Source organism: Mixophyes fleayi, chromosome 10 (genome assembly GCF_038048845.1).
Source record: "Mixophyes fleayi isolate aMixFle1 chromosome 10, aMixFle1.hap1, whole genome shotgun sequence".
NCBI lineage: Eukaryota > Metazoa > Chordata > Amphibia > Anura > Limnodynastidae > Mixophyes > Mixophyes fleayi.
Genome location: NC_134411.1, coordinates 81,568,804 through 81,596,768, shown reverse-complemented (window position 1 = coordinate 81,596,768; position 27,965 = coordinate 81,568,804). Strand labels below are relative to the sequence as shown.

At 40.8% G+C, this 27,965-nt stretch overlaps 1 long non-coding RNA gene across 1 annotated transcript; it reads right to left on the bottom strand.

The window, feature by feature from the left end:
* Nucleotides 1–79: 79 nt before the first annotated feature.
* LOC142104366 (uncharacterized) lies at nucleotides 80–27,585 on the bottom strand. Its single transcript, XR_012679561.1, has 3 exons — nucleotides 27,507–27,585; nucleotides 22,208–22,268; nucleotides 80–1,438 (listed from the first exon to the last, which is right to left on the bottom strand). It is a non-coding gene; the product is annotated as an uncharacterized LOC142104366 (long non-coding RNA).
* Between the last annotated feature and the right edge of the window lie 380 nt (nucleotides 27,586–27,965).

The window sequence follows — 27,965 nt, the reverse complement described above, 5'->3', positions numbered from 1 at the left end:
CTAGAGGGCGGGAAGGGGCGGTGAATCGCATCATTTTGGCCCCGCCCCCGTGACAAATATGCAGTTCTGTCGCGGGGGGGGGGGGGGGGCTGGGGGGTCAAATTGTGGCGATTCCCCGCGAATCGCATTATTTTAGCCTCGCAATTGCGAGATTCCGGAGATTTGCCAGCTCTCCGGGGAGTCCGTGAGACCGACCCGAATTTCGGGAGTCTCCCGGACATTCCGGGAGAGTTGGCAAGTAAGCATAAAATCCTATGGTCACCTCAGGGTGTTGTGCTCAAGGAGTAGCAAGGAAATTATTTTATTTTGCCGGTCTACCAAATCACGCGTTAATCCAGTCAAAAACATGGCTAGTGTGGAATAAGCATGCAGGGTTATAGTTTTTGGCCATAGACTAGGGTAGCACAAACCGTATATATGACCCGTTGTATCTAATGTACATGGTGTATATAGTGTCTGTTAAAGAAACTATACTAAACTATATCGTTGTATATTCTGTGTATGTTTGATAGACGTAAATGAAATGCTGGTGAGAGCTAAGTTCTATACATTAAACTGTATAAGAATTTCTCCTAACATCATGGACGGATACGTTATGACCAGCACAGACGTTTGCACCATGCTCGGCCCCCTTTTTCGTGCCCTGGGGAGGAGGGGGGGTCTTCATTAGACTTTCATTCTCCCCCAGCAGGGAAGGGTTTTTATGTTTACATCTATATACAATCAGAATTTGTACAGAAGTATATACAAATAATGTTTCATTGCTTGTTTGTTGAGTGTAGTCATTATAACATTTTACCATCGTTCATCCAACATCCCTCTTTCGCTCCATTTTAAAAGTATAAAAGATGAGTAAATAGGACGTGGTCGGTAACGTTTCCGTTCTGTGCCTTGGGTAGGGTTACCGAGATCCTGGGACAGTTTGCTGACTGTAGACTGAAGAAAACACCAGCAGTGCACAGAAATGTTAGATCCTGAGGGTTAGTGTGTATAGATGGAAATGTCCTACAGTCGGAAGCTTGGGTTTAAGTTATGCAAAACTTATGTCACCTGAGGACGTTTGGAACAATGTAGAACAGTTCTATCCAGTCTGGAGACAACAATCCATAGTCATTGGCCCGAAAGGTGATGGACAAGTGGTTCGTTCACAGAACCCGTTGCATATCAAGAGTAATGATGGACCGGAAGCAATTCATACATAGAGTGGTCATCATCGGAAAGCGTTACAAAGATCCTAAGAAAAGCATGCAACCGTTGAAGCCAAAAGTCCCGCCGGAGTCAGTGGTATTTACAATGAGTAGGTTGATGATTCTGCAAGTCCGTTGGAAGGTAGAGTAACGGCAGTCCTCTGTGGCAAAGTCTAAAATGAAGAAGCGCTGAAGTCACGGGAGGAGCAGAGTGGGGGAGCTCTCACTGAAGCTGCCCGACTTTACTACACCTGCAAATGAAAAAGAGCACTTCAGTTTCGGAAAGCAAAAACTGTGGAGGGTCAGTGACATGCAGCATCGAGACCCAATCATTGCTGGCTGTAAGTCAGAAAAGAAATAAAATCATGAATAATGGTTTGGACATAGGGGACCTGATTCATTAAGAAAATGAAAGCAAATAAAATGAGTAACTTTGAACCTTGGCAAAACCATGTTGTATTGGAGGGGAGGTAAATTTAAAATGTGAAGCAAGTATTTGCATCCTACATGAAAAAACAGGCAATATTTAACTTATGTGCAAAATAATAAACTTACTTGCATTGCAACATGGTTTTGCCAAGGTTCAAAGTTACTCTTTTTTTTTTGCTTTACTTTCATTAATGAATCCAACCCATGATGTACAATATTTTGTAGGGTGTGAATAACAGACATTCTATTTTTCAAATAGAGACAGTGATTTTGTGGGCTGAGCCAATAGTCATCATAGGAACGAGGAATTTCACTGAGGTCAGAGGTACTTGGTTGTCATTAGCTTAGCCCATAAAATAACTTTGAGTAGGTAATGTTAGCGTACGGCTTCAATATTTTCTGCTCACAATAAAATTCCATTGAGTTGCTGAGAATTCTATTTCTTCAAATAGAACAAAAAGTGACCACGTGTACCTGCTCCTGCTGTGTAGTATAGTAAGAAGCTCCCTCGTCAGTACATATTACTTACATTTATAACACGACAGAAAGGATATGCATAAACAAATATGGTTTATCTCGACAAGCCCAGCAAATATGATTAGTTGGTTAGAATTGCATCTAATACAAAAAATAAGAGAAATTGTATCGTGCATTTGGTTAATATTGAAAAAAAGGGACATTACATACATTTCCAGGGACACCTCTTTATATATTGGGACTGTCACTGGCCGCTATAAGCAGGGCCGGTGCTAGGGTCCATGGCGCCCTAGGCACTTTGTCAAAATCGGCTCCCCCCCGCAAAAATCGGCGACCCCCCCCCCCCCGCACCGCAGGAACACTTTGAAAATCGCCTCCCTCCTCCCCCCTCCCCACGTCTTTCCTTGCCTTGCTTCAACACCGCCGCCTCTCTGCTCCGTCTGCTCCCCTCAGCTCATTGACACTGTCAGGCCGTGATGATGATGTCACGGCCCGACAGTCAGTGAGTGGAGGGGAGGAGACAGAGCAGAGAGGCCTCTTCCCCCCTCTCCGTGGATGTATCTGAATGCTGTGCGGCGGCCGTGGAAGTTCAGCGGTCGCCACACAGTTTTAAAGTCATTTTCATTCTGTGGCGCCCTCCAGAGCCCGGCGCCCTAGGCAAGTGCCTAACCTTACCTAATGGGAGCGCCGGGCCTGGCTATAAGACACTGCTCGTAAATGCAGATTGTAATTTACTAGCTGGCAAAGACCAACTGACAAAAATGTATACAAATTATTTAAACAAGAAACAACAATTTCCTTTGTCCCCCATGGATTATGACACCTCGTAACTTTGCCTCTCTAGGCCTCTATGAGAGATGTAGCGCTGTATCCCAGCGCACAACAGAGGCAGATTTGTAATGACAGTAAAAAGGTTAAGTAGTTTACACTTTTGGGGGGATGTCATTACCCCAATACCCAATAATTGCTTTAGCTAATGTGGAGTGGGGGCGGGATCTTCTCGTGTTGGGTGTGGGGTACAGGACTGTGACATCATGGCCAAGCCACACCCCCAGGCAATTACAATCATGGAGAGCAGCATGTCAACAGCCATCACTCAAGACACTGAATGAGAGTCAATATGTCACTCATTCATTGTTTTAGGCCCCTCCTACACCCTGGCACCCAAGGCAACAAAATAGGTTTGCTAGTGGTAGTGCAGCTCCTGACTAGGATCCAATGACTGATTCTTAGTGAATTGATAGGCTGAATATTAGTTCAATCCACACAACGTTCGTTATACTTCATACTTGCCAACTTTCAATTTTTGAGCTCCGGGAGAACCCGGAGGGGGGAAGGCTGTGTGGTAAGAGGGCGGTAGGGGGCAGAGCCTGGTCAATAACGTCATTTTGGCTCTGCCCCATGACAAAATCAACATTGTGTCATGGAGGTGTAGCCAAAATGACGATCCCATCCTGCCTACATCACTAGGAAGTGGGCGTATTGCCTGATCTCCCGGGAATTCCTGGAGACCTACCCGGAATTCGGGAGTCTCCCGGACATTCCGGGAGAGTGGCAATGATGGTGTACTTTAAATGTACAATACTTTATATCTCTTTCCTACATGTTTTCTCCGTGCATTAATTTAAAAAGAAAATTGAAAAATATTCTGGGTATTTCTTTGCATTTCAGGGCCCATAATGTTCTCTGAACCAAGTCTGACTACACTCAGCTGAGATACATCTTCCACACACATAAATAATGTAGTTTCTATTTCACAAAGACAAATATAACACATGTATATTAATTCTTCATATACAAAAATCTCTGCTCTCCTGTTTATATAAAAAATAAAAAAAACACAAACAGACTTTATCCTGAAGAAGAAATATTTACTGTCAATATAAAACGGCTTTCAATAGAACGATTGCAAAACGTGTCATTTCCTGCTAGCTTCATTGGAGACATTACTGTGAGGTGAACAAAGTACTTGGCCAGTTACGTTTGGGTAAAAAGGTTTTGTGAAGCCAGATTATAATAAGGGTGGATGACTACACATGGAATATGGCAGTGTGACAGCACAAGAACCTACAAAATGTAGGCAGACTTTCATTTATATCTCAGTATTATTATATAAACAATCCTCTTTATTTTTTAACTAAATATAACAATTGTAAATGATCGTCATTCTCAATATGCAGTGCCTGCTTAGAAGCATGTCAGTACCGAGGAACGTCTGCAGGCCCCTGGGTTGTCAGACGCTAACTCGTACCGGTGCAGGTAGTCTTGTGGTTTCTATTTCCATGGGGCTCCAAGAGCTTCTATATCATACAGAGATTGAGGCACTGTTCACAAAGGCCTTAATGATTGGAGGCAGGGCTGGAGCAACCCTAGGCGATTGCCTAGGGCGCCAATGGTTAGAGGGCACCAAAATTACTGAAAGACCTCATCTCACTCATCCAGTGCCCCACATGGAGCCCGGCTGATATAAAGGAGAAGCAGCCAACGTCTTTTCAGAATTACTATGTAAACTTGTAGGCTGCTGCTCCCGCATGTCAGTGTTAAGGTGAGAGTGTGACTTGGCTATGATGTCACAACCAAGCGCCGTACTCCTAGTCTGAGGAGCAGAGGATGCTGTCTCCGCTGCCCGTGTAAGTTGGGGGGGGGGGGCACTAGGGCATTGCTATGGCTTGCGCCTTTCCCTGATTGGATGCCGCATCTAGTCTCACACCGCTCATATTAAATACGCACTAACTACTTTGCATTTATTGTAACTTCATCCATTTTACCTGCCCTGGCTGCGTAAAGGTGTGACTAGATATGTCAATGTCTAATTCCTTCCCTGGTGGTAGTAAGGATGGAAATCCAGCACTGAATCGGCTGTGCTATAAGAAGGTTTTTAATGCATACTGATAAATAGATTGAGCAATATTAAGCAGGTATTCAATAATGGCATGATATTGGCACGGTCCCTAATGCAGATCACCTTGGATGCAATTTTGGCGTTTGGTTATTGAAAAAGACATAATGAAAATGGAAAGAGTTCAGCGTCAGGTGAGGAGAGTAATAAATGGGATTGGATTATGAAAAAACATTCTGAGCGATGCCACAGAGGTGATCCGACCATTCTGTACCGTAAATGTATACTCAAGGACAATACAAGTAGCTGTATTTTTCTCCCCTGAACTAAGCAAGTTAGAAAAACTATACAATATGGTTCACCACACACCTCCCAACATTGAGGCTAAACCACAGAGAGGGTCATGGGATTAAATATCCCTCTCTTAAGCGTATGATATTGCTGCGCGTATGCGGTAACCGTTCACTGCAGTGAATGGATTTAAACATACAATATTTCGGAACCAATAGAAACTAAGCAGTCCCGATTCGGATGGTGGGACAGAGCCCCCAAATGGAGACTGTCTAGTTTAAACTGGGACAGTTGGAAGGTATGTTGTCCTAATGCCAACATATACAGCAGAACTGTACAATATCTACAGATTGCATTTAAGTTAGTTCTACAAATTCCGGCTTTACAGAATTCCATGCTCCTCGGATCTGAAAATGAGGGAAAACTATCGGATCTGCCAAACCAGGGTTCCGGCGGGTTTGAAAAAACCAATCAGATTCTAGCTATCATTTATTTAGTACATTCTACAAAATGGCAGCTAGAATCTAATTGGTTGCTATAGGCAACATCTCCACTTTTCAAACCCACCAGAAAACTCTCAGCTTCATACGTTTACCCCCAGGTTTCTAACTTTCTGGTAAACTTAGTCTTGCTCAAGTCTCTGTGCACAATGATATATAAGAATCACAACTACAACTCCCAGAAGCCCATGCAAAGATCACATGGTATTGTTGGACCAATCAGTGAGCAGTAAACTCTGATCTTCTTAGAGGTCATGGTAGTTAGAGATATGCAGGGAACAGCATTAGAGCCCTAGATGCTTCTGCAGGGCTGGAGTTCCCTGCAGGGAAGTTTCAGCAAAGCCGGTGTGTATTATTCTCCAAGGGCCTGATTCATTAAGGATCTTAACTTGAGAAACTTCTTATTTCAGTCTCCTGGACAAAACCATGTTACAATGCAAGGGGTGCAAATTAGTATTTTGTTTTGCACATAAGTTAAATACTGACTGTTTTTTCATGTAGCACACAAATACTTGATAGCTTATTTGTACACTGAAATTTAAAGTTGATATTTGTGTGCTACATGTAAAAACAGGCAGTATTTAACTTATGTGCAAAACAGAATACTAATTTGCACCCCTTGCATTGCAACATGTTTTTGTCCAGGAGACTGAAATAAGAAGTTTCTCAAGTTAAGATGCTTAATGAATCAGGCCCCATATTTCTATTGCAATAATTATCATATGTTTGCTGGCTCATTAGTTTGCATGGTTTGACTGTGTGTAACTTTGGTCATGGAGCTGTTGTGTTATATAATCCTGATGATTTCAGGGGTGTTTCTCTACATAGGCATTCATTCTTCATTCATTTAGTGTTTTGCTGGTTATTAGGATATTTCTGATGATGACAAGAGATAGGAAAATATTACACTAACTGGATGACTGCTTCCGTCAACAGAGCACAGTGTAACGCAAGAAATGGTGATGGTGCAAATAGGAAATCACTCAAATAATAGAAAATGATCTAAAAATAGATCGCAAATTAGTGTGAATGTATGTAGAAATAAATATATATATATTGCCAGTATTGAAAATGTAAGAGAATGGAATTTGATAGTTTTACAATGAAGGCAGTAGGAGAAGTGGCAGTGTGGCATACCACCGTCACAGGGTCATAGTCAATGATGCCAAAGGAAACATAACTGACATGCAATGCTTTGACATTTGAGACTTTTGCCCCATATCAGCCAATTTTAACCACTGTATATGGCAGGATTAGCTAACATCTTGCTCTTCAGTTGTTGTGGAATTATGAGTCCCAGCATCTGCTGTCAGACTGAAGAGCCACAGATGGCCTCTTGTCTACGGGCTGTGGCATGTGTTATTGGCAGGATCATTGAGAAAATAAAAACACTTTTTGGAGATATGTTTACCTTCCGTCCATCAAGTGCCAAGTGTTTAGTGACAAAAACAATATGTATGTATCCTAATAATAAATAAAATAATAAATGTTGTTCATTTTTCATCACTGAGGATATGTGTACAAGATTGTGCAGGCCTGGTCAGGGATCTCGTTTTACTGACTCTCTTTATTAAAAGACGTTAATCCAAACTCTGCAGGGCACCATCTTAAACAAGATTTCTGCACATTTCCAAATTTATTTGCTGAACTTAACATATTAAAATTAAAACAATGACTGTGACATATGCAGAAGGGAGACCTGTCAGTCAGTACTTACTGACACGTCCTGTATCGGAAATCCCAGTTTCCAGACGTTCCTCGTAGCCAGCTAAGGGTTTTTTCTATTTTGGCTTCAGGATTTTTCCCCCACTTTTCTACCCCAGAAATATTCCGAGGTCTTCCTGCCTGCACCAAGGGCTAGATTTACTAAGCTGCGGGTTTGAAAAAGTGGGGATGTTGCCTATAGCAACCAATCAGATTCTATCTTTCATTTATTTAGTACCTTCTACGAAATGACAGATAGAATTTGATTGGTTGCTATAGGCAACATCCCCACTTTTTCAAACCCGCAGCTTAGTAAATCTAGCCCCAAATGTTTAAAATTTTCAATTATATCCAAGTTTTTACAACCAGACAGAAAAATCTTTGATCCTGTAAGTTCTTCATGGATTATTTTGATGTATGTTTTGGACCCTTTTCTTGCTGGAATTTCCAGCTTCTTTTCAGCTTCAAGTTCTTCACTGACTCTGCCATATTCTATTCTATAATCTTATGATATTTAGTTGAATCCAGGGCCGTACCAATAGGATGTGCAGGAGGGGGCGGCAGCTACAAGGCCCATAAGCGAGGGGGGCATCCCCCTATCAATAGTGCAGATTGGAGACCCCCATTGATCATAGGGCCAGGCTATGCACTGCTCTGACCCTCGTTGAATCCATTCCTCCTTCCACCTGCACAATATTTCCCACATAATGCCAAAGAATAATAATTCCACCCCTTGGTTAATGGTCGTAGACAGGTTTCTTTCGGACCACTCTTCCATGCAGATGACTTTGTGTAAGCGCTCCTATACTGCGGCCCCATGGACCAGGGGCGGATCTAGAAATCTACAATACCCGGGGCGATTTAGGAGGGGGGGCGATTTAGGCCCCGCCCCTTTCTAACATCTTAGGCTGCCGACGTTTGTCAGAGCAGCCGGGCAGCACACTGTCCATGCCTGTCACGGCTGGACGGACCTGCACATACTGTGCAGCCGTCGGCAGCAAGTGTCTGCTGGGGGGGGCGATCGCCCCGATCGCCCCCTCCCCCCCCTGGATCCGCCACTGCCATGGACCATTACTCTGGTGGCAGCTAAACCTTTATCCAGGTCTTTTGCAGTAATAGGTGAGTTTTTTCTTTGCATATATAACAAGCAGCCCCTACAAAGATTTTTCTGGGTCTTCCAAATCTTGTCTTGACTTTTAAGTGTCCCTAATTTAATTTGGTAAAGATGTTGCTAAACTAAAAATATTAAGAAATAATCTTTTTGCTTGCCACATTAACTGTTTTCATTTTTGTTTAATCTGTTACAGTGAGCAAATAAATAGTAACTGTGCATTAAAATGTGCAGAAAGATGTCATGTTTAATTTTGTGGCCTGTAGAGGTTGTATTAACGTCTTTTCAAGTAGATAGTCACTAAAAAATGGAACATGTTTGCATCTAACTGTATAACAACCTTGCACATTGGCAACTAGAGGGGATTCTGAGAACTATTTGTAGGACATTTCCAAAGCAGAACTGCAGTGTGGATTTCATACAAATTAATTTTAACCATTTAAAACTCATTACACGACAAAGGACTTAATTTACAATGTGTAAGAAACGTCCTCATTCTGCCCAACTCCTGCATATGTCACCATCTTGCCCTTGAAACCCGTGTGCCCGGGCAGAAATCTGGGTGACCCTGTGAAAATCTACGAGCACCAGCAAAGATGATTTTGAGCTGTGTACTTTTCAGAAGGCAAATGCTACCTCTTGTACTAAAATAGGCCCTGTCTCGTAACACTGGTCATTCATTCATTTAAGGGTATTCCCAGTAGTGGAAGTGGGTGTGTATACGGTGGTATGCCATACCGCCACTTCTCCTACTGCCTTCCTTGTAACAGTATTAAATTCCATTCACTTACATTCCCATTACAGATTTCATACCGCCACTTCAAAATCATACTTGTCCACTCTCCCGGAATGTCCAGGAGACTCCCGAATTCCAGGTAGGTCTCCCAGACTCCTGGGAGAGCAGGCAATTCTCCAGCATCCTTCCAACATGTGAAGTCGCAAGATGGGGGCCTCAATGCGGTGAATCGTGTCATTTTGGCCCTGACCCCCATGAAATAATGTCGCTTTTGTCCCGGGGGGTCAAAATTCTGCATTTTGCAGTGCCCCGCCCCCTCCGGCACTCCCACCACACCCCCCTCCTGGAGGACAAATACTCAATGTTCACAAGTATGTTCTAAATTTTCACTTTGTCCACTGCAGTGATTTCTACCCTTGCATCAACGACATCAATATACAATTACATACATTTTTTGTCACATTAATTATTCTGGTCACTATTTCATATTATGCATTTTTTTTTTTATAAAAGACACAATCTCTACAACAAGCTGCATTTACTGCTGAAGAAAACTGGAAAATACACTGGAAGTTGATAAGAATTCTGACAACCTATTCTATAAAGTGATTGCATTTCAGCATGAAAGTCAAGAGGATTAAGGACATATTAATTAAAGAATAGATTCATTAAATAGCAATTATTCATTTTCACAAAATATTCAGTAAATCATATGGGCATGCTTTTTTTTTTTCTCTCTCTGCATATATTAAGATGAGTGGGAGCATCCGTATCGCTTGCTCTGTGGTGTATATTGGTACAGCCCAGAAAATGGCTGCCTCTGCTGTGTGGAAGTGACGAGTGCTCTATAAATCATACTTGCCAACTCTCCTGGAATGTCCGGGAGACTCCCGAAATTCAGGTAGGTCTCCCAGACTCCCTGGAGAGCAGGCTAATATCCCGCAATCGGCATCCTGCTGTCAAAATGACGCGATTCGTGGTGAATCGCGTCATTTTGGCCCCACCCTGCGACCAAAAAAATGGCATTTTGCCGCGAGGGGCGGGATCAAAATTACGCGATTCACCGCGCATCGCCCCTCTCGCCCTCCAGCCACGCCCCCCTGCCTGGGATCTCCCAGATAGAAGTTTAAAAAGGTTGGCAAGTATGATATAAATGAGAAACCACCTTCACCCTTTGAAAGATCAGAGTCGTACACCCAGTTACATTTATAACGTTGTTACTTATTACATGCTGTGAGAGTAAATTGCTACCACAGATCAGGACCTCCTGGCCCCTTAAAGTCTGAGGAGGTTAATTCTGTGTCTGGGGTCAGGAGTAAGGTCGCAGCAGAGAGGATGGATGGTTTCACAGATATGGAGTCACAACCATTTCTCACCCCTGGGGAAGGTGATACCGTGGGTCAGATGGGATCAGGGTAGCATAGCTTGTAAACACAGTAAGTGGCTATATTTTTCAATGCCGCTTCCTTAACCTCAGTGTTGGTTTTCCTATCCTGTTCCCACTCTGCTGCCTTTCCTGTACTTAGCCCAGTAACTCACTCCGAAAATGACCTCTCCAGAATAGTATCTCACTGCCAGGTTCAGGAGCATTATGAGAAAGGCAGCAAAATGTATGACTTTATGAAGATACAGAAGAAAATACACTGTTGTCGTTTGTACAGCTTAAAAAACATATCTGTATATCCTGATAAAGACGAGTACGCAGACCCTGATCACCTGTGACTTTAGTTAAACATGAATTCTTTAAAGCAATGTACAGCAGTGGATACAAAATACACTTACATCATACTTGCTTACTTTATAAATCTGTACTCTAGAAGATCGGAGTACAGATCATGTGACAGAGGGTAGGAGGGGGTGTGACGACATCATTACGTCACTATAGCCCCGCCCCTACCATAAAATACAGAAATTCAAGGTATTGAATAGCAGGGCAGGCTAAATGACGCAATTAAGCCCCGCCCCCGCTATTCAATGCCATGAATTTCGGCATTTTACAGGGCCCGGAAGGTTTGCCTCCTCTTCCGGGAGCACTCCCCGAAATTCGGGAGCCTCCCGGAAATTCCGGTAGAGTAGCCAAATATGACTTGCATATAGCTATACAGACTTGCTCTATCACAAGGCAATCTAAGCCAGTGCCTGGCGCATGGAACGGTTATGTCTCCGCCCTCCTCTTTTGATGAATCATCGCACTGTTTCTGTTGAATTGTATTGTTAGAGCTATTTTTTAACACAGATAATTTATTTTACAATGACTGCCAATTTTTGGACAAACCCTCAACAAGATTATACCCCCCCCCCCCCTCCTTTAACCTTATAACAAGGGATGAATGGAGGGGATTATAAGAAGCCTTACAGCCGCATGGCGTAGATATACAGCAATGCTGTGGACCGTGGTACATAGCCGTCAAAGCCGTGAGAGATATGTGCTTGAAACGAGAGCACGCTAGACACTTCCATGTCCAGACGTATGTAGTCACTGTGCTGACGTCACTAGGACATCCACCAGCAGAAAGCCCGGGGTAGAGGACATGCTCACTAACACTACTACCATGGATGCCAACTCTCACGGAATGTCCAGAAGACTCCCGAATTCTGGGTAGGTCCCCCGGGTGAGGAGAGCATCCTCCAGTATCTGCCCACTTCCTAGTGAAGTGGGAAGGATTAGTGCCATCGTGATGCGATTCTCAGGGAATTGCATCATTTTGTCCTCGCTCTTCACGGTAAAATGAGGCGTTTGCATCATTACATCATGAGGGTGCCGGCCAAAAACTATGCAATTCAACAAGCCCCACCCCCCTCCGACCACAACCCCTATCTCCCCTCCAGGATCTGCCGGAAGGGAACATCAAAAAGTCGGAAAGTATATACAAGAACGTATAAAGTGGATTGAATATAATATCTGTTAGTTTATATTGTATACAGTCTAAAGTGAATTTCTTAGTTATGGTAAAAGGGAAGCATATCAATCCAATCACTGGAAAAATAGTAATATACATATAGTAAATTAATATTAATAAAAAGCTAAAAATGTATAATAATAAAAAATAATAATATTTTTTGTTATTATTATTATTAATATTAATAATAATAAAATAATAATAATATTTTTTGTTAGTATTAATAATAAAAATAACAATAATAATTTTATTATTATTATTAATACTAACAAAAAATATTATTATTGTTTATTATTATTATTAACACAATTATTATTATTATTATTATAATTATTATTATTATTAACAGCAACAATGACTCCATTAGGCCTAGAATAAAGTACATATATTAATAGAATATTGAAAAGATGTATTTCCCCCTACAAAATTGACCAAATAAAAATACATTTATTCCAGTATGCTACCAAGAGGACGTCCTATCAGTCATAAAACAACAACAAAGAACCTACAGACAATATATACAATTTGTTTTAGCCATACAAGAAAATTAGACTTGGAAAAAGAATTCCACCTGGGCATGGAGGACAAAAGTCTTGGTCATCAAGGAGTTAAAGTGGTCGTGGTAGAAGACACTGCAACGGTCGAGGGCAATACCCCTCTGTCCGTTAAAGAGTTAATGTAGGAATTTGACATTGAGCTATTTACAAGTATGGGGTTAGGTCTGAATGCAGGAAAATCTATTTCTTAACTATCAAAACATTTGAATTAAAATCTCATAATCCTTTGTGCACAGTAGTGTATGTCCCAATTGTAAAGCGCTACGGAATTTGCTGGCGCTATATAAATAAATGATGATGATGCAATATAATATGTAGTAAGCTAATTGTGCACTGTTACCCTCCCCTCCCTATACTTATATACTAATGTATCGTTTAGCCTAACCACTAATCCACAGAATATATACAGAAATCCATCACTTAGCGCCGCATAGAGTTAATATTCCTATCATACCTGTGTTATCTTATAAAAAAATAAACATGCACAAACACAGAGAAATAATACAAGCCGTGAATATATGCCCTTGTGGTTCTACCTTTAGAAGCAGCGATAGAAAAAAAACCAAAAAAAAAACCAAAAAACAACAAGCTTAAAATTATCTTAGGAATAAAAATGTGCACCATAAAACTCTTCATTCAAAACTAATTGTGAAGCATTTGCTGTCTTTTATTAAATTAGAGAGAGAAGATGAAATAAATATTTTATACGGTGGAATGCAAAGTGGGAAAATACCGTGTGTTTGGGATTTTAGTGCCCTCCGAGTGGAGAAATGTATTTGCGGCGAGTGGAAAATAGACAGCGTGCATAAAATTCAGCAAATTCCCAGTTGTAAAATTATTTATCAAGTTAACAAGGGGGGAAGGAGGGGACTGCTCCCGACAACGGGCCAGTGAGAGGAAGACATGCCTTTATATTTTACCTTTGGGTTAAGGGGAATGTAAAAACGACACCTGACAATGTCTTCACATAAACCTGTCTTAGTGCATGAGCTGTATTGTTAGAGAAAAAAAACACAGAGCCGACATGTATCATCCTAAACCAGACATTAACTGAGGGGCCGCGGCCGGCCCCAAACTCAAGGAGACGTCATTTGCGAGATCACAAGGGTGGTGAACATGGATGTCGCATCTCTCTCCATCTTATTTTTAACTATTTCACCGCCGGTGGAGACCATAAGACCATGCTCTGAACTGCTTTGAAGACAGAGCTGACTAGCAAGAGGCGCCAACTTTCCTGTGGTGATGCAATGCGCCGGCCACCATTTTGTTTCTCACGCATATAAAATAATCCCTTATACTTACTCAATACCTACATAACAGACCAACTAAAAAAAATGTTGCTTATTGAATACAATTGTACATAATAAAACATTATTTGAATCTATCTATCTATCTATCATCAAAAGATTTGAAAACAATTAAAACTCTGACAGGAAAAATTAAGTTTTACCATTTTGAAGACTATTTACTTTGCGCTTTGTTTTTTTTTTTTAGATGCCATCTATGTTTTGCTGTGTAGAAAGGGTTAATTTTCTATTTAATTGCTAAAATGGCCTTCTATGCCTCCTTATATAATAGTTATGTGCTTGTTCTTTGCGTCCATCTGTGTTTTACCCACAATCCCTCTGGACCGGATCTATGGTTTAAAGCAGGCCTGTCCAACCTGCGGCCCTCCAGGTGTTGTGAAACTATAAGTCCCAGCATGCCCTTCCAGCTATCAACTGGTTGTCTACTAGCAAAGCATGCTGGGGCTTGTAGTTTCACAACACCTGGAGGGCCGCAGGTTGGACAGGCCTGGTTTAAAGGATAGTTCTGATCTCCCAGAAGGATGGAGAGTCACGGTCTACGAGATTGGCAAGTAGCCTTGATAAATCAGCCACGTTGCTTGCCTACAACAATTAGCGGGTTACCTTGATGGGTGCAGCACTGAAGGGGTGAATAAATACGAAATTACTTCATATATGCAAAGGTAGGCCACCTGTGATCCGCCAGCTGTTGTAGAACTACTAATCCCAGCATGCCCAACCCGTGCTGCGACATTTGACAGAACAGCTGGATCGTCTAAAGCTTGATCTACGGCAATATCTATGGTGTTCCATTTTACAGGGCCTTTAAAAGCATACTAGGATGAGACTGAAGACGATTTTGAAATACAGCCAGTGCAATTTACATGAATTCTTGTATTATTTACGGTTTTACATTTTTTTACTTGTGTGCGTGTCAGGCATTGATTTATAGGGGGAATTTCAGCATTTCAATGTCTATGTTGTGCGGTCTCAAAGGATAGGGTTTCCGATGCCAGCCAAATGCAATCCTATGTCCCTTGCCAAAGAATACTAAAATGCGTATGACCAGTTTACAATAATTAAGATTGCGGTTGTTATACTAGTCTGGGAATTTTGCCAAGGTTGAATGTTGTAACACTTGTGACATTATTATACTAGGACTCCTGTACGGCCAGTGTTATTATGATATTGGACTCCCGTTTTCATTAGTATTATATGCATTAAGTAGGCAAAGCTCTGCTCTCTTGCTGCAGTTACCATAAATTTATATTTGGTGTACCATATTATCATCATCACCATTTATTTATATAGCGCCACTGATTCCGCAGCGCTGTACAGAGAACTCACTCACATCAGTCACTGCCCCATTGGAGCTTACAGTCTAAATTCCCTAACATACACACACACAGACAGATAGAGACTAGCGTCAATTTCGATAGCAGCCAATTAACCTACTAGTATGTTTATGGAGTGTGGGAGGAAACCGGAGCACCCAGAGGAAACCCACGCAAAAACGGGGAGAACATACAAACTGTACACAGATAAGGACATGGTCGGGATTTGAACTCCTGACCCCAGTGCTGTGAGGCAGAAGTGCTAACCACTTAGCCACCGTGCTATTTATTGAATAAACCTTATGGGATATACCCACAGGAGATTTTATATAATGCTATGGAGCACAGATAGATGTATAACTGACTGTGTGTATGTACACTTAGGGGGGAATGCAATTGGCTGAAAGTAACCTTAATTTGCTGGTATTATACCCTTTCATAAATATAGCAATGTGGGGCTTATTTATTAAAATCACACTTATCACAATAGTTACTTTTCACCGTGATTTATGAACGGCATCAGCTGCCAGGGAAAAGCTCTTCATAGTGATAAGATAGCACCAGCCCTCGTTACTGAGCGTGCTCAGGGATCCGACACTGGCGTAGAATCGGGAGCCCAGTTAGAGCTTCCACTGCTATAAAAAATAAAACTAAACAAAAGCTTAAAAAAGCTTCTACACATGAAAATATAGGATAGTTATTATATATAAGTTATAGATCCTTAACGTCAGCGGGAACTCCTTTAATATATAGGGCAAAGTGAAAACAAACCCTGCTGTCAGTGAATTCACCCATTCTCGTAGGCAATAAGCCTTTCCATCTTTTCATAAATCAGTCTCGGGGGTAAACGTATCAAGCTGAGAGTTTTCCGGTGAGTTTGAAAAACCAATCAGATTCTAGTTATCATTTATTTAGTACATTCTACAAAATGACAGCTAGAATCTGATTGGTTGCTATAGGCAACATCTCCACTTTTCAAACCCGTCGGAAAACTCTCACCTTGATACATTTACCCTCCGGTATTTTGTCTGCACTACAAACTTAAAAACGGAATATATATGAACCAAAATATTTCTAAAATTGTCACAATGTAATGTTAAAAACTTTCATATTTTTCCTTGAAGTAAATAATTGTTTTTCTGGTAATCTTTGAACCCTTTTAAAAACTTTTGGCAGTGACCAAAATTTGACCGAGTGCAGTAACACTGCAAACTTCATTCTTCATCACCCCTTGCTGTTATTAGCTAAGAACAGACAAGCCCCGTCTGCGAGGCAGACCACTGATACTTGCAACCTCACATAAAATTTGCTCTACGCCATAGCAACCAATCAGATCATTGCTTTGTCTAATGCTAGCATCACGCTGTGATATTGCAGACGATGAGTCGGACGCAATGTGCGTCTAAAACGTACATGAAAGAGCAGGAGTGGGAGTGTGCCGCAGCTTGGTAGGGTATTACGAGTGGCATGAAACCCCAGTTGCGTCCCACTGGTAATACCTTACCAAGCTGCGACCAGTTCCTACAGCTAGCTAACTACTTGTACCACCTAATTCCTGCCGCACTTTTTCAGTCTTGTTTGACGTGTGTTCCGCCTGCGTCTTGATCCGACTAGGGTAGTTTTTGCGGGTAGACGCCAATAGTATCTGAATTATTAATGGTCACGCCTACATAACTCCGTGTTCCACCCTTTCCCTTGTACTGAGACGTAAGCTGTCGCAGTGTACACTGCATCTGAAAAGCAGACGGAACTGCAGGGAACTGTTGCTTACTGCGCATGTCCCATCAGTGGAAGTGTGCAGGATGCGCCTGAAATGGACTTTGTGTCCGACTCTACATGAGGCTCGATGTAGGCAATTGGTCCAATATTGCAGTGAATGTAACCTGAAAATAACTACAGTACCCAATAATAAGTCAATCAAAGATGCTCAGATCTCATTGGTACATGGCTGCAGATAACCACTATTAGCCCGTGTGTATGGTCATCTTCTGACCAAACTAAAAGGTCTCAAGAGATCCTGTTGCTTGGGTTCTGCCCCAGGCTTGGAGGGGGGTTTCCAGGCACTTGGAACCCCCCTCCCCCCCCCCCCTCGGTTTGCCTATGAATGGATCATATGGATCCCCTTGAATTGTCTTAAAACAATAAGTTTTAAGACTGGTTTACATACCTTTTATTTGTTAATTAAACCATTTTATTGCAACGAAAGACATCAAAGCATTTCATCTCCAATCACACAGAAATAACATTTTGATCAGACATTCTAATAACATCACAATAAAAAAAAATCTATTTCTACAACTTCGCTAACACTCCCTCCCGATCTGTCACATCACCTCCTTCTCGTATCCGGCAGAAGACGGATTATTTTAACTCTTCTCTCTCTCTCTCTCTCTCTATTCTATATATCTAATCTATGAGTTTGCATAAATGTTCTGATGAAAGTGTCCATTTGATCAACAGTATGAATAAATCTGATTTATACTCTTGGTAAGTGTTTCATCTCAATTTGTGCTTTTAATAAATGCGTAGTCAACCACCGGAACAGCCGGTTTAAATCACATCCAGGCAGTTACACTGGCAGGGAAAATACAGTGGAAAGTACATCTTTCTAAGGAATAATTGCAGGCAAAAAAAAATAAATACAAAATAAACACCACAGAGAGAAAGAGCTTAAGACAAACAACACAAGAGAATCCACCATTATTTACCCAGGAAAAAAAGAATTTTGAAACAGATAAGTTACTGAATACAATAAGGTTACTGAATACAGAGATGAAACCATAATGAACGCCAGTAATTACTAGAGATGCTCAGGCTGGGTTTCCCGAGAACCGAACATACCCGAACTTAGCAGATCCGAGTCGGCTCGGTGCCTTCGCGCTTTTTCGGATTTGAAAATAAGGCAAAACGTCATCGTTATGTCGTCGGATCCCGCGATTCTTAAATTCCTTTTTAAGATCCAACATAGCGAGGGATGGGAGGAAGGGCGGACCCCCATTTTTCTTTTCTGCCACTGCTGTGTGCCAGTGTGTCCTAGATGTGCTAGGAACTGCCGTGTGTTTGTGTCATTGCTCTGTCGCTTACCATCCAGCCAGGTCGCTGCAGTATTTGTCCGAAAGTGTATGAAAATAATATTGTGACCTGTGAGGTGGTCAAAATTGACTGCAAATGACTTGAAATTAGTGTTATTGAGGTTAATAATAATGTAGGAACAAAAAAAGAGCAAAATTAGGTGATTTTAGCATATTTTAGGATTTTCTTTAAAAACTCCAAAACCAAAAAACACGAGGGCGGTTTTGCCAAAACCAAAACCAAAACACGAAGCTAATTCAGATCCAAAACCAAAACCAGTTCATGGGGATCAGTGAGCATCTCTAGTAATTACCAACCAACATTCGCAAGAAGATACATGGAAAAATAAGCAAGTGTTCATTTTGCTTATGTTATATCCTGTTGCTTATGCTACATCCTTTTTTGCAGACCAAGGGGGTATAATTACTATATGACTGTTCCCTACAACCTTTCGATTCCCGGCACTTTGAAGTCATTTTTTATTAAACGGCACTATTATTAAAGACGAAGCCCACCGGGATTGCCGTTGAAGAAAATAACTTCAAAGTGCCGGGAATCGGCACAGTAAATATATCCCCAAAAGTCTGGACTACCGGAAGTAATGACGTTATTTGTTATCCAGTCAAATAGTGGAGTAACCATTATGTTTCACCAATATTTCTCCTCACCAGCTGTTCAATATATTATGAAACTTCTTGAAAGGCAATTCACAAGTTCCTACTACCTGGTAAAAAACGCAGGTCAATTCCTGCCCGAGTGGCTCTCCTGGATCCCTTCCAGTTCCTAGTGAGTGAATGGGGGCCTTGATTACTTACTTTATGTTACTGTGTTGCGGGGCAGGGCCAACATCATGCAATTTGCCATGATATGTCCTCCCCTGTTCATGCCACTTGACCTCCCCTCCGAGATCTACCAGAGTGGAGAAGTTGGCAAGTATGTCCTACACATGGAGGATTATTACTGTGAGCCATTCTTTAAAGAGACAGGTACAATGGCTCATATATATTTGATTTACAATGTCTACCTTAGGCTTCCTATACTACCTAACCTATATCCAAGTACCAAGTGATGGTACCTATTTTGGCCTCTTAGTGTGGTTGACTGATGACCACACACACTGAGAGAATGAGGGTCTTAATTGAAATCTGATGGATCATGGATATCTCAATATTTATATCTGAGTGTGACTCCTGTTCCAATCATGTGGAACGATCAGGTAGTCCCACCTATAGGTGGATCAATACCCTGCTGCACCATTCATTAATCTATCAGGTTTGTTTTTACTGCAAGTGGATTTCTGTACAGAGCTATATATATATATATATATATATATATATATATATATATATATATATATAGATGTACTTATAGATAATAGTTACATACTACTACTACAGTGAGACTCTGCACCCTCCAAAATAAACAGATCAGAGTATTTAAGAAAAACATAAAAGCTAATTCCTGTAGCCTTCATTTCGCTCCCCAATCTCTCCGGCTCTAGGCTTACCGCTCCCTCTCCCTCACCTGTCAGTCATCGTCTGCTGATGAAATTTGATTTTTCTCCCAATAGTAATTCTACACAATGACTGGAAAAAGGTTTCCTTACCAGAAATGTCCCTTAACCCTTAGCAGCCCGGGCTTATGTTTAATTATAAAGTAGATACACTTGGTTGAGCTTTTCTGCAATTACATACAATCAGCATGACTTTTCCTGTTCCGTTTCTTTTTTTAATTTTATTTCAGTTTTGCATCCTCTCATTAACTTCATAATTATTACAAGCGACTGTTTCAGGATAGGCCTGGGCTACTTAGTACCTGAGTAGGGAGAAGGTCACGTTACAAGTGCCGAGCATGAGAGCACTGTTCATTTTTCTCAATTCGTATAATATGTCGTTCGTCTCGCAGTCTAAGAATGTGATGCTGCAAATGATGTCTGGCAGCCAATGTTAATTGTATGCCTTAATTAATGCCTTAAGGACAGAAGGCAGCACGGTGGCTCAGTGGTTAGCACTTCTGCCTTACAGCACTGGGGTCTTGAGTTCAATTGCCGACCATGGCCTTATCTGTGTGGAGTTTGTATGTTCTCCCCGTGTTTGCGTGGGTTTCCTCTGGGTGCTCCGGTTTCCTCCAACAAACATAGTGGTAGGTTAACTGGCTGCTAACAAATTGACCCTAGTGTCTCTCTGTCTGCATGTGTGTTAGGGAATTTAGACTGTAAGCCCCAATGGGGCAGGGACTGATGTGAATGAGTTCTCTGTACAGCGCTGCAGAATTAGGGGTGCTATATAAATAAATATTAATAATTATAATAAAAGGTAAAATCTTGCCAAAAGTAATATAAAATTCAATAAACATATAAATAGCCTGCATTGTTTTGGAAGGGATAAAAAACCTACATGGTAGTGAAAAGTTAGGATTTATTGGTATAACAGGTAAGGTCCCCATTGATGTTTTTGTAAAATATTTTATTTACAATAGTCACCCTACATCAATGACATCAGCGTCACTTACATATTAGCCACGTTGCATGAATGTCAACTAAGTAATAGCAATACAGCAATATCATCAGAATCACCTAAGTAACGGCGGCCCTATATCAATGACATTAAAATCACTTGCATGAGAGCCACACAGCATCAATGACATTAGAGACACCCAAGTAACTGCAATAAACACTGCCAAAAATAATTCTGCCATGGATAACCGCCTAACAAAAAAATAATAATTTATGAACAAATTAAGGTGGAATTAAAAACTCTCAGATTCAGGTTGACGATTTAATGTTCATTTTTATTTTTTTGCTCTTTTATCTAGATAAAATGGACAAACTGCAGGCTGGCCACAAAGATTACTTCTTTCATCTTTGGTGAGTATTGATAGGAGTCAAAAATAAATACAAAATCCAGCCACCAATGCACAGAAGTCGATGAAATATTTCAAAACTTACATTCTTACTCAGGGCCCCTTACCACAAACTCCTCACTCCAAATTTAAAATAAAACATCCACCGAATTCAAGATTTAGTTAGGGAGTCAGCCCTATATACAATGGGTTTTTAGCAAAGACTCAGGTACACCGAAATCCTTACGATTTGGCTGCCACTAGTGTATAGGACACAAAAATATAGTTAAAAAATCTCTATAGCACTTTGTCATTTCGGCCCCTCCAGCCCAATTTAAATTTACAAATTAGAGATTGGAATCTCTTTAGTATTTGGAAGAAATTCGTGCAATAGGATTCCATATCCAGAAGAATCCTAAAATAGGGATTTGGTGCATCCTTATTAAAATCCTTAGCGGTCATGCCGTTTAGAGACCCACGATTGCAATATTAAATTGAAATTTGAAATAAGTGCATTAGTATTAAAAACAGCATTAATTAATAAGGTACTTACATACAAATATTACATAATCTTTATTACTAAGTGCTTGCTTCCCCATTAAACGTGAGAGTTTTTCTTTTGTAGACTTTGAAACGGCCGAGTGCTGGTGGGAACAGATTTAGGGTTAATAGTGCTTGCATCTTTGGTGTGATTTTCCCAGCAATGCTATACAAACGGTAGATCTTGCTGGCTCTAAGTTCACTTGAGATTTGCATTAGTTTTTCAGCCGCTGGAATTTTCTTTACTCCCCAGTGATTATCTGTACGTGAACGTCTTCTATCCTGGTCTCGGTATAACATTTTAGTGCATTCAATAGCTGTTTATTGAGATACATGTACCGCGTGCCCTCCTTATTGCTTTCTGGGTTTTTTTGCAGGCTCAAAATGTAAAACGGAGACGTACCTTTTGAACTTCAGGCATCAACGATTTTCACATCACCGAAGTCGAGGATTCCCGAGTGTACCTGGACGAGTAGATATATCAAAAGAAACAAGAATTCATGAATATTCACGGCTTAATACGGAGAGATCTCACACTTACAGCACCTAAATACACTGATTGTATCTTGTCTCGAATTATAAAACATTTATACAACACACTACAACTGGAATATATCTAGAAATTAACCGCTTCAACGTTCGGGCTGGCTGGATGCTGTTTGTACTGATGGATAGTTAGTTGTATTTATTTTTATAGCAAACTTTACAATGTTTTATCTATACTACTCTGTATCTCTCATACTGGATAATCTAATAAACTACTTTAAAAAATGTGTTATTTACAATATTTTTCACCTTTTATGCCTATTAGGTCCTAACTTGATATATAGTATTTCTAGAAAAAATAATACAGAAGAATTAAAAAGCTGGGGATTAAAAAAAACTTTAGGGAATTAGAACATAAACCGATTCAGCGTCCTATTTTATAGAACAGTTAGTTGCACTTAATCAGAAGATTTGTGTTTTTGGTTGGTGGTCAAAAATTGAGATTGTTTAGTTGTATGTTCCTTTTACACTTTTAATACTATTGTATATTTTTAATAGTATTCAGCAGATTGCATGTGTGATTCTACCAGGGTCTCGAGGCTGGGGTTCCACCGGCAGCAGGGACGATGTACGTGATCATACGCACTCTGTTGTTTAATGTAAGAGGCTTATGGAGACATGCATCCAGCAGGGCTATGTTGCAGTGAAGATCTGCATAGGGAATATTCGATAAAGGCATTCTGCATTAAAAAGATGCTACAGTGACTTTATCTTAGGTGGTCAGGCTTTACATCACTCTCACAATTAATGCCGTACAAAAGCAAACTACTGCTAGAGTGCTTCCCTTTGCTGCATTTTCGATTAAGCCCACAACACCTCTGGTTGATTAAACTAAAGCCACATGAATATGTTTATTGAGAAAAGATGGGCTGCAAATGATATCTTGCTCCGCTTAAGGTGTCACTCCGAGCTTTCTATTCTCTAGGTCCTCCAGCGTGTTATTTTTGGAACATACGTTCAGGACTGCCTTAAATGCTACTGTTGGCTTCGTGCCCAGGATCTCTTAAAGCAGATGACATTTTTAGACATTCGGTGTCATTTTCCTCAATATGACCTCTACTTTCATGCCAGGGATGAATCCATCCTGTTATTAATGCATTCAGTTTCATGAGGGAGAAAGAGAAAAAAAAAAAAAAACGCTATTCAATTTTCACACCTGAATAGAGTCCAAAAAAAATCCCAGTTTGCTTCTGTTATCGTTAGGTTGACGAAGAGTTGAAGTTAGTCTCTCACTTGACCAGGACTCTAGCCATTACTTTAGCACAACGACCCAACAGAGATATAGTCCATTTGCAGGACTAGAGTAGTCCAGTACACAAATTATATTTCATCAAAGCAGTCGTATCAAGTAAGCCTGGACTCGCGGAAAATCCCTACATCTAATGTGGAATTAAACGTGAACTAGGAGAGAGCAAAAGAGAGTGAAGAGAATATGTCTCTGCTGTAGGGTTCTTACATTAAATTAGAGGGAATAAATGATTATTATAAGATAGATGGGACCTGCTGTAAGGAAAAATGGTTACCAGCCGTCGCTAAACAATTAAAAGGACTAACCAGTAAGAACATATTAATACATCATCATCATCAATTTATATAGCTCCACTAATTCCGCAGCGCTGTACAGAGAACTCATGCACATCAGCCCCATTGGAGCTTACAGTCTAAATTCCCTAATATAGACACACAGACCGAGAGAGAGAGACTAGGGTCAATTTTGATAGCAGCCAATTAACCTACCAGTATGTTTTTGGAGTGTGGGAGGAAACCGGAGCACCCGGAGGAAACCCACGCAAACACGGGGAGAACATACAAAATCCACACAGGTAAGGCCATGGTTGGGAATCGAACTCATGACCCCAGAGCTGTGAAGCAGAAGTGCTAACCACTAAGCCACCGTGCTGAGTGACCAATGAAAATATAACACCTCACTTACATTACTAAACTAAACAATGCCAGTATATGGGGCATGAGAGGTGGTCGTAAATCCCTTATATTCAACCAATAACGCCACACCGCCTCTATATTGTTCTCTATCTCACTTGTATGCCATATAGTAAGAACCAGACACAAAGATTATACGATAACCTTGGGAAAAATAGTCGGGAATGGAGTAAGAGGATAGAGAAGGAAAAGTGGGTTAGGTGAGGAAAAGATGAATGCGGGGGGGGGGGTGTAGAGAGAGCAAAGAGACGGGGAGTAGAGAGATCGATGTGAAGAAGAAAGTGATTAAAAAGGAGAAGTTAGAAGAGAGAACTAGTGAACGTCAGGACATAGCAGCATAGACAGCACATGGAATATCGTGTTTTCCTGAGAACATATAACTTGTTTAAAGCTTTCTAGCCTAAATACGCAGAGTTGTTCTATATGAAGTATAATTCAGCACCACGGTACAGACGACAGATATGGTGTAACCAGTAGCAACCCGTATTCACTTTAGAACATCAAAGACTAATTAAAATACAGGACTATTTGCACAAATGTATTAAATAAGAATCCAAACAGAAAAAAATATGATAATTCCTGGGAGCCCTGTGGTAGAGAAGATATTAACCCCTGATTGGAGGAATTTAGAAGGTACACAGGCTGCTCTGAACCAATAGGACGATCGGCTGCCTCATCAGCAACTGCTCATTGGTTTACTAATTGGGAGGAAAGGAGTTCACTGATAAAATACATATTTGTTTCCCAGAAAATAAACTTTAAAGTGAATCTGGTGCAGATCAAGTACAAAATCACAACAGAAGGTCTGTCCCTCTTACGGAAAGGGTGCAGGATATTTGTTTTCATTTTTGTCTCTAATAATATTTTTTCTCTAATAATAAACGTTCCTTAGACTTAGGGACCTCTAAAAAAAAAAAAAAGTCTAAAGTACAAATCTTTACCTTTGCACTACGTTTGCCTTAAGCACAAGGAAACCTGAAGAAATATGTTTTAGAGGAAGGTACACTGTACTGTTTGGTCTTTCCTTTGTAATGTTACAAAATCGTTCGGAAATTGCTCACCGCACGCTGTTATATTTCTGTAAAAGTGAGGCCCACGCTCTAGTCACTAACTTTAATCTAACTAAGGATAGCTGACTTTTTTTTACCGTTTGCCTTTGTCAGGTGATATCTGGGATTTTCAGACGTTGGTAAAATCGTTAACGTATCACAACGGGAGAAATTTTCTGTAGTGTGTACCCAGCCTGACATATATGCACTCTTTTTTAAACTAGGCCATCAGCGCCAAGGATTTCCATTATGACAGAATTGTGTTTGCTCTTTGCATATACAGAACACTGGCTCACACTGTCTTCAGTTTAAAGGTCTCCCATAAAGGAGATGGCCAATTGCAGACGGAGAGTGACAGTGATGTCACGAGTAACTAGCGAACTGGTAGGCCGTGGTCTCATGACCATTGGCTCAGTCCAAAAACTACAAGATAGAGGTGAGTAGCATATTGTAGCCCCGTCTAGCAGAGATATGATTAACAAACTCCCGGACTGTACACAGAACTGCCAACACAATCCCTTATTTACTCCATTACAGATGAAAACTGGGTACCGCTACCCTAGAACCTTGGCAGAGCATAGGGGCCATGGGATGACACTCTGATGGAAACGCCTGCAAATTGTCTTGTAAAATACCAGGTGGCCCTTGATCCACACATGTAGCGTGGACCAAATAAGTAGGCATATTAACTTACTGTATAGCTGACTGGTTAATGGCTTCACCAACCATCCACAGTCTAATCCAGTGTTGGCTAACCTGTGACACTCCAGGTGTTGTGAAACTACAAGTCCCAGCATACCCTTTCAGCAATAAGCTGCTATATATTGGCAAAGCATGCTGGGACTTGTAGTTTCACAACACCTGGAGTGTCACAGGTTAGCCAACACTGGTCTAATCTGACACATAGACTGTGTAACATCACATTCACCGGGAAGACCAAAAGAAGGGAAGATAGGTCAGGTCGTGGACTGGATACGGACAGTCAAGGGTTTTCTGTGGCTCCCGCCATCCCTAACAATAACACACCATCGTACGACAATTTTTTAAAATGATATTCGTACATACCTGTAAGAAATATGCAGCCTTCTTCATATAAGGCTGTCTATAAAGGCTGCCCCCAGTTCTTGCCTTTTATATATTATATTATATTCTCCCATGATGTAATTATAAAACACTTCAGTAGAGAAGGGGACACCCCCCTCCTTAATTTGCAGATCAGAAATCTATCTGTATCTACGAAGGCCACAAGTAACTCCTACCCAATCTGTATCGGGAGCTGCAGTGTTGCACAATACAGCTACTTCATTATACACTGAATCAGATTACAAGCCTTTGGGGGAGCAGAGCAAATAGGTGGCGTGAAAGACTGAATAGAAGGCGATTACCTTACCCTCCTATCCAAACACGCGTACATACTCTGGAAGATGTTGTTTCCTTGCAGCGTTCCTCCTGAGACTCGCTATTCCCAAACGGAGGCTAGTCAGCATCAGACAGTTAATTAACAAGCCATGATATGCCTCTATTCTCACTTCATGCTGTGCTATGAGGGCCAGAGGAACATTCAGTGCACAAAGGACTGAAGGGTTAAAAGGGGAACCAGATCACCCAGATCTGCAGCTCGGCTGAAGGCAAAGCGACACCTGTATTGGATATTTCAATGGTATTTTATAGATATAAACCAGGGTCATGTTATGTCCCAAAAGCTAAATGATGTTATTCAGTGTTTCACTAACCGAGCAGAGAGAAGACTTAGGCAAATGTCTTTTGTATGCTAGCTGCCTATTACCAATCAACCAACCAATCAGATGGAAGCTTTCATTTTGTAAATGATGCTTAAGTGACAGCTCTAATCTGATTGGTGGCTGTGGGATATAAGACCTGTGCACACTGCCACGTTAAACAAACCCCACATTATTCCCGCCTAGAACAGAACCCAAATATATGTAGCCCTGGGGGAAATGACAGACAGGACAGTGATTTCCTAACAAAATTATAATAAGTCAATATATAACATTCTGGTGAGTGGGGCAGGTAGTATTTTATTGTTACAAATTCCTGAATATTTCTCTACCCAGCGGGAATGAAAAGACACACAGAGCGGCGATCACATAAACAAGAATAATACTTTATCAGAACTGATGACAAATTACAAACGTATATACGTACCTTTAAACGTGACGGTGGTGGATCAGTGGCAAAGAGACATTCAGGAAGGGTTATTAAACAAAGTTGCTTCACTGCAAATCTGATGCAAAACTGCAACAAAAGACTTTATTTAATATAGCTCACAAAATAGGTACTTTCATTTCTTGCAATGACAATATGTGTAAGTTTTCCTTTAGACTTGGCAAGTTGCCTGACGAAACGTAGTAAGTAGGGTGATCAGATTAAGATGTAACTTTGAACCAAATCTGCAGTAAAGTCATTAGGATAGATAGATAGATAGATAGATAGATAGATAGATAGATAGATAGATAGATAAATAGATAGATATGAGATAGATAGATAGATATGAGATAGATAGATAGATAGATAGATAGATAGATAGATAGATAGATAGATATGAGATAGATAGATAGATAGATATGAGATAGATAGATAGATAGATAGATAGATAGATCGATA